The sequence below is a fragment of the Nanorana parkeri genome, unplaced genomic scaffold, assembly GCF_000935625.1.
Source record: "Nanorana parkeri isolate BGI_ZX_2015 unplaced genomic scaffold, ASM93562v1 scaffold1595, whole genome shotgun sequence".
Taxonomy (NCBI): domain Eukaryota; kingdom Metazoa; phylum Chordata; class Amphibia; order Anura; family Dicroglossidae; genus Nanorana; species Nanorana parkeri.
Window position 1 is genome coordinate 199,234 of NW_017307863.1, and position 11,669 is coordinate 210,902.

The 11,669-nt window shown below is 42.5% G+C and overlaps 3 non-coding genes across 3 annotated transcripts; all 3 read left to right on the plus strand.

Annotated features, from left to right (window-relative positions):
• Positions 1-584: 584 nt before the first annotated feature.
• TRNAT-UGU lies at positions 585-656 on the plus strand. The gene has a single exon. It is a non-coding gene; the product is annotated as a tRNA-Thr (tRNA).
• Positions 657-1,226: 570 nt separating this feature from the next.
• On the plus strand, positions 1,227-1,298 carry TRNAT-CGU. The gene has a single exon. It is a non-coding gene; the product is annotated as a tRNA-Thr (tRNA).
• A 505-nt stretch (positions 1,299-1,803) lies between these two features.
• On the plus strand, positions 1,804-1,875 carry TRNAT-CGU. Its single transcript has one exon. It is a non-coding gene; the product is annotated as a tRNA-Thr (tRNA).
• Positions 1,876-11,669: the final 9,794 nt, after the last annotated feature.

Sequence of the window (11,669 nt, forward strand, 5' to 3'; positions counted from 1 at the left end):
CCCCCCCCCCCCCCCCCAATATCACCTCAGTGACTTACTTTATACTCTGCAGCAATTTAGTGCTGCCAGAGCTCGACATCATCCTGGCCACACAGTCTGAAGGGGCGGAGCATTGACACAATGCCCACATCAGGAGGCAAGTGATCCGTCAGTGTGTCCCGTATACTGCCTGCGTTATATTTTGGTCAGCGGGCCCCCCTCAAGCCTTGGACCCTGGGTCGGCCGCACCTGCTTCTCAGTCACTCACATATTTGCCTAAGAACACAGCCATCCATAAAGAATGGTACAAAAACATTCTCCAAGAGCAACTTCTCCTAACCATTCAAGAACAGTTTGGTGATGAACACTGCCTTTTCCAGCATGATGGAGAACCTTGCCAGAAGGCAAAAGTGATAACTAAGTGGCTTGGGGAACAAGCATTGAGTATGCAAGAATGGGCTGCCATCAGTCAGGATGCCGGCCATCAGTTGATTGACAGCAAGCCGGGGTGAATTGCAGAGATTTATGTCATTCTCAAAACTTTTGGACAGGACTGTACTATTTACAACTCAGAGCCAGCTACGGGAGAGGTTTTTTTTATGTAGGGTGCAGTGGCCAAGTGGTAAGGCGTTGGTCTTGTAAACCAAAGATCATGAGTTCAATCATCATCTGTGCCTGGTTCTTTAACTACCTGGCTAGTGCAGGATTATAAACACTGGTGTCTAATAGATTTCTTAATTACCAAAGTGTATTGCACTTATGGTTGAGAATTCAAAGAATGAGTTCAGCCTCATGCAACATATACCATTTGGCCGAATAGCAGGTAGGAATCATCTTTCTTCACAAATCAAAAATGCTCTCTCTCCATCAACATTCATAATACAAAAACACGCATTTATGTATGGGGTGCAGTCGTCTTGGTGCTGGTCTCATAGACCATGGGACATGGGTTTGATCCCTATCTGTGCCTGGGGCTTCAACTTAATTCATTGCTAAAAATCAATGTTTGTGTTTATAGATGGACAACACAACTTTCACTTATAGATGAGGTGACATAACCATTTATTTCCTCTAGTTGCCAAAGAACTTTTTTTAAACTGACTTAACACACACCAGAGTTGATCCTCTGTCACTGCAGTAGGAGCGGTTCATGCTAATCCATCCAACAGAATGAGGTCACCAGTTTGAAATGGGGTCACCCTTTGAATAGAAGATGAATGGATAATTTGGTGACATTGAGCCCATCTGGCGCAGTGGCCAAGTGGTAAGGCGTTGGTCTCGTAAACCAAAGATCATGGGTTCAATCCCCATCTGTGCCTAACTTTTTAACTACTATTCTAATGAAAATTACAATTAAATGTGTGCTTATTGATTAATTAGCAAAACACGTTAATCTCATGTATAGTTAAGATGACCTTTATTTCCTCCGTTTGCAAGAAAATCGGTTTGGACTGACCCAACACACACCATTTACATGAATATGAGAACATTGTGAGAGGGTGCAGTGGCCATATGGTAAGCTGTTTGTCTCATTAAAAGATCATGGGTGCAATTCCCATCTGTACCTGGTTCGATGAATTCCAGCCTGATCCACTGAGTAATGTTAATACCTTCAGATGGCAAGCATTCCCCAAAAGACCCACTCCCTTCCTCTTATCAGTCACTCTGACCCTTGCCCCTGAGGATCCTGGTACAATGCAGAGGCAGACTAAGTGAGCCAAGCCAAGTATAGAGTGCAATGAACAGTTGAAGTGGCAGTAGTGGTATTGTACTATTAACAACTCAGAACCAGCTAAGGAAGAAGATAGGTGCTGTTTCACATAGGGTGCAGTGGCCAAGTGGTAAGGCGTTGGTCTCGTAAACCAAAGATCATGGGTTCAATCCCCATCTGTGCCTGCTCCAAGCATCAAGTAGAATTATAAACATGTGTGTCTGATGGGTTTTTGAATAACCAACCTGTATTGCACTTATGGCCAAGAATAAGGGGTCTATTCACAAAAGGGGGAAGAGTTTGGAGAAGGCAGGAGAAGGGAACAATCTAGGACAACAAAGCTGAACTGGAAAGTGAGCTGAATTGGAGAATTTTTCCAAATCGGCTATTTTGTCATAGATTGTTCACTTCTCCGGCCTTCTCCAAACTCTTCACCCTTTAGTGAATAGACCTGTAAGTTTGTTTCCTCCAACGGCAAAGAATGAGTTCAGTCTCACACAACACATAACATTTGCCAGAATAGCAGGTTGGAATCATATTTTCCAGGTTTCAATAATGGTCTGTGTCTTCCCCAATATTCATAATAACAAAACATATATTTCCTCCAGTTGCTGGAGAACCTTTCTTAGACTGACATAACACATACCAGAGATGAGCCATTGGAGAGGTCCATGCTAATCCATTCAACAGAATGTGGTCACCATTGTGAAATGACGGTTGGTGGGATGACAATACAAACATGTTCTGTTTGTACAATAAGGAACACATACAAAGCCACTGAGATATAAAACTTGGCTCACTTCCTTTTCATGTCTGATTTCCAGGAGAGCGATCAGCACTCTTCAGGAGATACAGTTTTTCTCAGGGCAGACAGAAATATGTGGCCAATTGGACGATGGCCTTGGTATAAGAGGACATGTATACAGCACACTGTTTATTTATGGCTAGGCTGTGAAGCAATGAGCAATCAGGATACCCGGGAAGTTTTGTAACACACTTAGGGGGGTTCAGTAAAGCCTTAACACCACGTCTTAAGTTAAGGCTTAACAAAGCCTTAACTTAAGACGCCAGTGCTTGTATGTGCTGGACAGCTTTCCGTTTATTGGTTGCTAAAACATTGGGTCACTGGAGTCCTAGCAACCAATTATGCATCCCTGGCCCCATCCAGGCAAATTTGGCAGTTGTAGACCCAACTAATCGGCTTAGTGTGTGACCTGGATGTGGTCAAGTTACCTATGTTCTCTAGGGAGTGGTTTGATAGTGACAATTGTTTGCATATTATTGGCTATAGGATGTGCATACCATATTCCGTGTTCAGAATACAATTATTACCAATACATAGTGACTATCAGAGTTATTCACAAGAGTTTGGAGAAGGCAGGAGAAGGGAACAATCTAGGACAACATAGACGATTTGGAAAAATTCCCCAATTCAGCTCACTTTCCAGTTCAGCTATTTTGGCCTAGATTGTTCACTTCTCCAAACTCTTCACCCTTTTGTGAGTAACCCTGTATGTGTTGCAATACAGTGGCCATGCTGCTTTGCCTTCTGTCACCCACATGACCCAAAGAGATGCTGCCTGAGGTAACAGGATGCCTCATTATATGGAAGAAGATCTTGTTGCACTCCTTACCGGATATCTCAATAACAGGGAGGGTGCTCGTAATGACTGCGGATGGCGCCACTGTACATATGAAGAGTTTCAAAGAATGTCACCAGCACACTGAAGTATCCTTGTAAGGATCACCAAAAGTTAATTTTATTGAACAATTGTCAAATGAAAACAAGTGCTATCGGGACCATGCAGGGTCCCTTCATCAGGCTTAACATCGACAATGTGCAAAACATCAAAGTGAGCTTAAATAGGCAAACAGATGTGATAAAACCCACAAGTCTGCCACCACCTCACACACCCCTATGACATCACACGCTTGCATAACCAATTTGTTTGTATGTGTAAAAATAAATAAACTACTTATTCATCACTCAGCAACCAAATATAATGCCAGTGCCACTATTGTCAATTTATGTTGAAAGTAACATGACATCTATAAAGGTCATTAGAAGCCTGGTTTGATGTCGGCAGATGAGGCTGCAGGGCTTGTCCCATGACATGAGAAGCTGCTTGGTCGTCAGGGTAACCAGGAGACCGCCGTCCAGCGTGTGTATGCCCATTCGTATTGTCAGAGGCTGCTCACGCATGCGCAGCATGTAAGATGGGAGCGCCAGGGTACCGTACTGCCTGGCGGGGGAGGAGTTAGAGAGCAGAGGCCGTGTGTAGCGCGATCCACCAGTGACACTGAATGGAACGCACCGCCTTCTTCTCCACAGCATAGTATCGCCCAGAGGGCCCAACCGTAGCAACTGAATGCCCACTCGCCCTGCCTACCTGTCAGAATGTGAACAGTTGTAAGGCTGCGGGGCACAAGTAGGCTAAGAAGCTGGGCCATAAGACATGTGTTATTAAACGCAAATATAGCAAATATATGTGTAGTGCCCTCTGCTATGTCACTACCAAATTTAGTTTTATATTTGGACTGTAATAAGTCTGTATGCTGATCTCTCTGAGTTCTGTTGGTTTCCCTGGGTCTGGTGGACTGATTGTTTCCCCCTGTTGCTGGGTTGGAGCCTCAGCATACAGTGAGGGAGGATCCATCCTCAGACTGTGACTATTAGGGTTGCCACCTGTCCAGGATTCACCCGGACAGTCCCGGTTTTGAATGCTGTGTTCGGGTTTCATGGCAGCAGAAACCCGGCCACATGATGTCAGGCAGACAGGGGCAACCAAAATTAAGATAGGGGCTACTGCTCCCCCACTGAAAATAGTCTCAACTGTGATATTTATATATGAATGGGTAGTGCTATTTACATATGAACACGCCATGACTCATTCTCCCACAAAAATGACCATGCGTCGCTGGAGTGTTCGGGTTTCGCTTGAAGAAAAGGTGGCAACCCTAGTGACTATGCATCTGACTTTGACAAATCCCTGAGCAGGCTCACTCTTTCAATAAAATAGGGAGGGGTGTCAGTGGCCTTGTTATAAAGAATAAAAGACCATCAGCTTTGAGATTTGTGCCCCTTAGTGTGACTTCTTGGATATCTATATGTGCTCCAAATCTCCGCAGGCATAGCTCCAGTGTGAAGACAAATATAAGGTAGCGGACAACTCTGTTGGGACCCGTCAGGTATGGTAAAGAAATCTGACAATGTTCTATTTGTCTTCTCTTTAGCTCTTGGTTTAGAATGCAGGGCCCAAATGTGGGTGAACATGTAATCAGGCAGAATCTTCTCTGTCCTTTGAGAGCGTGAAGGAAGATTCTAGGTAAAGGAGAATTGATTTCCACTCATCCTCATAGTTAGAGCCGACGTGTGACATTGGCTCAATAGATCGGGAAGTGAGTGAACACATACCGTCGCTCGCTCACTTCCCAATCATCGCCATGCAGAGAGCCGTGACTGTCACTCACGGCTCCCTGCAGGGATTCCCCCGTCCCTGCTCCGATGCTCCAGCGCTGACTGGAGGAACAGACAGGCAAGGGGGCAGACACAGCTGGCTCTGCTACTAGATAGGCAGAGCCCGCTGTCAATTAGCCAGCTGGGTTGGATCTCAACAGTATTGTGGGGATCCGTCCCGGCTGCAGCGCGCTCAGTATATAGAGGGCAATAGCCTGCTATATACTGAGTTTTTGGAGCTTTGGGAGGTGGTTAGTATATGTCCTCCCATGACCCTAAGGAGAACTATGGGTTACCCCATAGTTCTCTTTCAAGGAACATTCTAGATGGGAAGTTGCCAGAAAGGAAGCCTCTGGGGACCTTATTATTCATGAAGGGGACAGGAAGGGGCGGTCTCAAGCCAATTGATATAGGAGGTGCCCTAAAGAAGGGGACAGACACATGTGTTGTGGAAGGAAGAATGCTGCTACTGTCTGCAGGGGAGAGAAAAGCTGTTGTAGGAATTCAATGGCAACCCCAAGAAGGAGCAACTAGCTGCCTTGAAGACTGGAAGGGACCAGGATCAGGGATACCTAACCCTGCGTATATTGAAGGGACCTTTTGTTGCTAAGAACGGTCTTGTTACTGCTACACTGGGAAATAAAACCTTGGATTGCTGGGACTTGTTTATATCCAGCGGACTTGGAAGACTGCTGAAGTGCGAGTGTCAACCACGTTGAACTTTTACCATAATCCATGGCTGCATGTAAATATTGGAACTGTTGTAGCACCTGCAGATTGCTCGTAATTCTGTCTTGCTGTATATGCTGATGTGGACCTACTTTGTTGAAGGAAATTTCTACAATAAAGTACCTCTTTGTCTACTGCAGTAGGTGTTAAGCTAATTTTTACCTGCCACCTCTCGGTTACAAGCAGGAAGTCTTTCACACCAATATGTCTTAGAACTGCCCCCGGAAAGGTCCAGTCCATTCAATATTATCTGTGTTCACTGACAACAACATACATTTATGTACTTTGGCTGTGCTGCATGCCTGAGATGTATGATCCTTGTTGAATTGTCCTGAGCCTCTCTAGACATCACCGAGCTTGGTCTGGATGAATAAAGCAATTAGACTCGGGGCAAGTTTGATAGCTATCATTTTTCTGTGCTTTTATCTGCAATTTTTAAGTTGTTGAGTAGGCTGAGCTCTTTACGACCCCAGCCTGACAGTACAAACTCCACTTTCACACTTGCGCTAAAGCCTTTTTACAAGAACTTATCTCTCACATTATACAATGAGCTTTACCTTGACGTCAAAACCTTTCCTTTATTGGTGCTATGGTGCTTCAGCTACCAATAGGTCTAAAGAGGTTTCCATTTGATTGTACAAAAACACGCCTTTTAAACTGATAGACTTTATGTCTTATGACTACAGGCAATATAAAAAAAAGTTCAGTTACACCTTGGCTTATCTACCCTCACATATAGGGGTTGATTTAGTAACCTTATAAACACGCCACAAACGTGTATACACCTCTGTAGTGTGTTCCCTCCCAGCATGATCTATGGGTGGAATCTAGACACCTTTGTAGTGTGTACACACCCAGCAGGTGTGTTGTGCAAAGCCCTGCATGAATTGCAAGGTGATGTTGTGTAAATTAGCTCTATGTTGTGTTGCTTGCGTTGATGAATGCAGGAATGTAAATGCATGAGCTAACCATTTTTGTCTAAACTGTGAAGCAGCATTATATATGCATCATGTGCATGATTTTTCCATATATGGCATTAGTGGAAATATGCTTTTAGAGACTTTTTGGTTGATAAATACGTTTTGCTGTGTAAAAATCACACGCACCTAGTGCGTGCGTGTGTTTAGGCTAGTAAATCACCCCCATAAAGTCATTTCAGTATTCGTTTTTTGACGTGGGCTTGTGGCCTACAAAGACTGAACTCTTATCTTCTTGACCCGTGCGGTTAACCTTTGAAGTTGGCATTCCTTCTACGCCTTTTTTCCTCCTATAATCTAACTTGAAAGTGTAACCGCCGCTTAAACCAGATAAAGAATGTATATCTTCTCTCATAGAGATTGCACTATTCTGAGACATTCCTGCCCACAATGCAGACACCTCCACAGAGAAATCTAGGGAGATAAGAACTTCTGAGCTAAGCACTTCCAGGTTCACACTATCCAGATGAGATCAGCCAACAAAATGTTAGTTGGTCTCCCAGCGCTCTCACTCCTGACACCTGCCATGAAGGTTCCAGGCACATAGCAGGCACAGGTAAGCCATGGTAACAAGGCGGGGGGGCAGCATGGTTCCTACCTAAATGTAAGCCTTACAGCTACCCAAATCACTTCTTATACGTAAGCAGCAACCTGCAGGCAAAAGGCTAACAAATTCTCAGCTATAGTGGCCCGAGGTTTGTTCATATGGCAGTGCTGATACCGCTGTAGTAGTTACAGTCATCGTAGTGAAAGGATTAATGTCCTTGGATATGGATTGGGATGTCTAACAAGTTTATATACAGTATGTGTGATGGTCAGGTGTTCACAGCCCTCTAGGCATGTAGCGATTGTCTCTCTGGACACCCGATAAGACAGCCAATTGATTCTTTCTCCAGTAATGGCCATTGTTACCAGTCAAAAGCTAGATTTTTAGGGCAGATTGGCAACTATGTGTATTAACACACATGCATTTACACTAATATCAATGAAAACAAATGACATTTTTAAAGCTTATTGACATGCATTACAACACACATTTATATGTGTGCCAATTTGCACAAAAGCAAGCTCATTTTCATGCATTTCTCTTGCTTTCAATGAAAAACACATGGGTTGTGAACCTAACAATAAGAGGTCAGGGTTGTATTTGTTTTTTTAATTTCGGAACATTGGCTGTATTGCATTAGAATTAACTTCCAGCCAACAAATGAAATAAGGATATTCAATTTATTTTAAAAAAGGCTAAAACCCAAAAGAGGTAATTTACCAGTGAAGGGCAGAAGGCATATGCATGGGTGTAATTACAGGTCATTGGGTCCCATGGAAAAATGTGGATAGGCACTAGGGAGAAGATCTGTGGATAGGAATTGTCAGGGAACATCAGGGCAGAGAATTCACTTTTAGCACAATCTGATTTAATTGATTTTATCTTTGAAAAGAGACGGCAATAAAGAAACAAGTTTGAAACAATCTCGTGTCCCTAGTGTAGAACATCAACACAAGAGAAGTTGTAAATAATATTTTATTGAACTGCATGAATCTTTTAAACCAACAAGAATTTAAAATCAAATAAATATATTTTTTCATATTATATATATCTGAGTCCTTCATAAACACACTCCATCACAATAGAAATATTGTAAACAATTGCTAAACTCACTAAGTAGGAGGTGTGGACTCAGGTCGCCAAGGGTGGGGTCTGGGAAGTACCATTACTGGATTGACAATGTACAGTACACTGCAATGGCATACATTTTAAACGTTGTAGAGTAGTGAGAGGTAATAAGGTTACATAATAGTAGGGAGTTCAGTTTAAAGGAGAAATATTATTGAACTAGATGAGCAGCGCTAGGAGTTCAATTTTTTACCATATGAACATAAACCAATAGGATTTAAACCATGAATAGATGAATAGTGATCAAACTAAGTGACAACAAAATTGGATGCGATAAATCCTAAATCTTCTGTGACAACTCTCAATTGAGGCAATGTGTACTAATGAATTATAAAGTGATCTATATAATATCGGTGAATGTTAATAGAAAGCTGCTGTACTATAAACCAGTGGGTCTAAAGATGTTTTAGACCCCCTGAGCATGCTCCCAGTGGGTCTAAAAATAAAATTCAGTAACAATAAAACACGTCCGGCCGGTCCGAAAGACGCAGCATTAGCGCGTTTCATCAGATAAAACGTGTGGGGCTGTCTGTTACAGCCAAAATATTGCGGTGAGTACGCACTTTGAAAGGGGGATGTGTTGGTAACAATACAAACCCCAGAAAAGCACTACACTGTATTCAAACCACCGAACACTGGGAGGCTCGACCACCTATATTGAAGTGGAGCCAAATTATCACAGAGACTTTCTTGTTCACATATACGTTTATTGCACAGAGTCAAATCATCACAGAGATTTTCTGATTTTCTGTTCTGTGCTGAACCCGCGGTGGGCAAGGTAGGGCCAGACAATTCACCACAAAATGGGGAAAAAAACTAAAACTTTAAAGAAATACAAGCGTCCTGAGCGAGGACCAAAAAAGAACACGTGTAAGGTGAAGTGTGGGGAATTTATACTCTGGTAGGGGGTGGTCCTAAAGGTGTCCGAGGGCGGGATCAACCCATTGGTATGCTGGCATGAGGGTGAGCCAGGAAATATGTTTATTGCACAGTGATATATCACACATTAGAATTCATGTGAAGGACACAAAGAAAATTATTTTATTGTTTTGAAACATGATAGCACAATGATTTGACACATTGTTTTCAGTCACGTTTTTTATTTGTGGAGGATATTGACACTAAATATAATTTAATAACATTGTGTCTCACTGCCACTTGGTATAGGACTAATAAGACACTAGCTTGGATTACCCATAGTGACACAGTTGCATGTTAAAAACAGTGTGTTTTATATTTAGTTTTTTTCAACATCCACTAATTGAGTTCTTAGCGCTGTATATTTAGTTAAAACATAAAGGAGAACTATGGGGTCAGTGCTTTCCCGGGAGGACACAAACTAGCGTCCTCCCGTCACCCAAAGCTCAGTATACCGCGAGCTACAGCTCCAGTATACTGAGACGCCGCAGCCGGGATGGATCACGACATTACTGTCTGGATCCACCCAGTTGCGTGAGTGACTGCCTATCTAGAGGCAGAGCCAGCTGTGCCGCCCCATCCCCCGTCCGTTCCGCCAGTCAGCACTGGAGTATCTGACAGGGGAAGGGGGAATCCCTGCAGGGAACCGCGAGTGACAGTAACGGCTCTCTGCAGGCACAGGATCGAGAAGTGAGCGAGCGACGGTATGTGTTCGCTCACTTCCCGATCTATTGAGCCGACCTGTGACAGTCTCATTGTCACAGGTCGGCTAGAACTATGAGGCTGAGTGATTTTCACTCGCCTCATGGTTCTCCTTTAAAGGCCTCATTGGCATTGCTTGTTTAGGGTCAGCAGTGGATTCTCACAGCTGGGATTGCAGTTGGATCTGGACAGCTGTGGCTGCTCAGCCTGTACAAAGCAATGACGAGCTGACAGGAGCCACAACCGTCCACCGCTATTCACATGCATCCACATATCTAGCGGTTACCTGTGGCGAGGGACAGATCACCGGCCCTGGATTCAATCTCGCCGCAGATAGCCACTAGATGCGCAGATACATGCAATGAGCAGCAATATGGCAAACAGAAGCATGGAACAGGGCTGAAAACACTTCTTGAGGTAACATTGCAGAGGGCAAGGAGCAACTGGACAACATTACGATTCTGACAGCATCGGCAGGCTTTTTGCTTTTTTTTTAAACAGAAATAACAAAGTGCTTTCAGTCGTATTTAACCCCTTCATGACTGAGCTAGTTTTCAGGTTCTGTTCATAAATGACTGACACATTTTTTACATTTTTGCTGTGTGATTCTTCCACAGCAGTAATATACTTTCTTACTAAATGTACCCACACATATTATATATTGTTTTTTAGAGGACAGATAGGGCTATATAATTATATCACATATGTGTACCTAACCCCTCACTTAGTTTGAATAAAATAAAAAAAATGAGGAAAAAAACTAGAAGAAAACACTTTTTTCACAAGTTTTGATTATTATTTTTTTTTTTAGAATTTTTTTATATTAATTATAGTATAAAAAATATATTTATATATAATTTATATTTTCCTAATTTTGTTTTACACTTTATTTTAATTTTTTTACACTTTGTAAAAAAAATAAAAATAAAATAAAAAAACTTTTTTTTTTCTTGTCAGTTTATATCAAGCAATCACTATGACAGCTTGATAAATTAACTTTTTTATTTTATTTTTGGCTATTAGGCTGATCCAAACTTAGGAACAGCTAATAATAACCTTAGAGACTGATCCTGACTTTAGTCAGATTCAGATCTCAATAAAAGCTCTTTGATCGTGCCTAGAGGATCATAACTGATACATTTCACTCAAAAGATATACATTGTATCTAAACATCGGGCTCTCAGCTGTCAAAACAAATAGCAGAGAGGTGAGGTGAGTCACTGCTGCCTCTCTGCTATTTTGAGCTGTCAAATACAGGATCGCAAATTGCGGTCCTCTATTTGCATGTAACGGCTTCATTCTTTCATTAATGAAAGGAAGAAGCTTTTGCAAAAAGCTTAATTATTTCATTAATTAATGCCTCAATACTGAGACATTAATGAATGACTGTTAAATGCTGAGAATCAGCAAATAGCGGCATTACAAAGCCTGATATAACTCGTCACCTACAGTGTACGTGGCCAGTCATACAGGCACAAAGTGACAGGACGTACACTGTACGTCTCCCGTCACGAAGGGGTT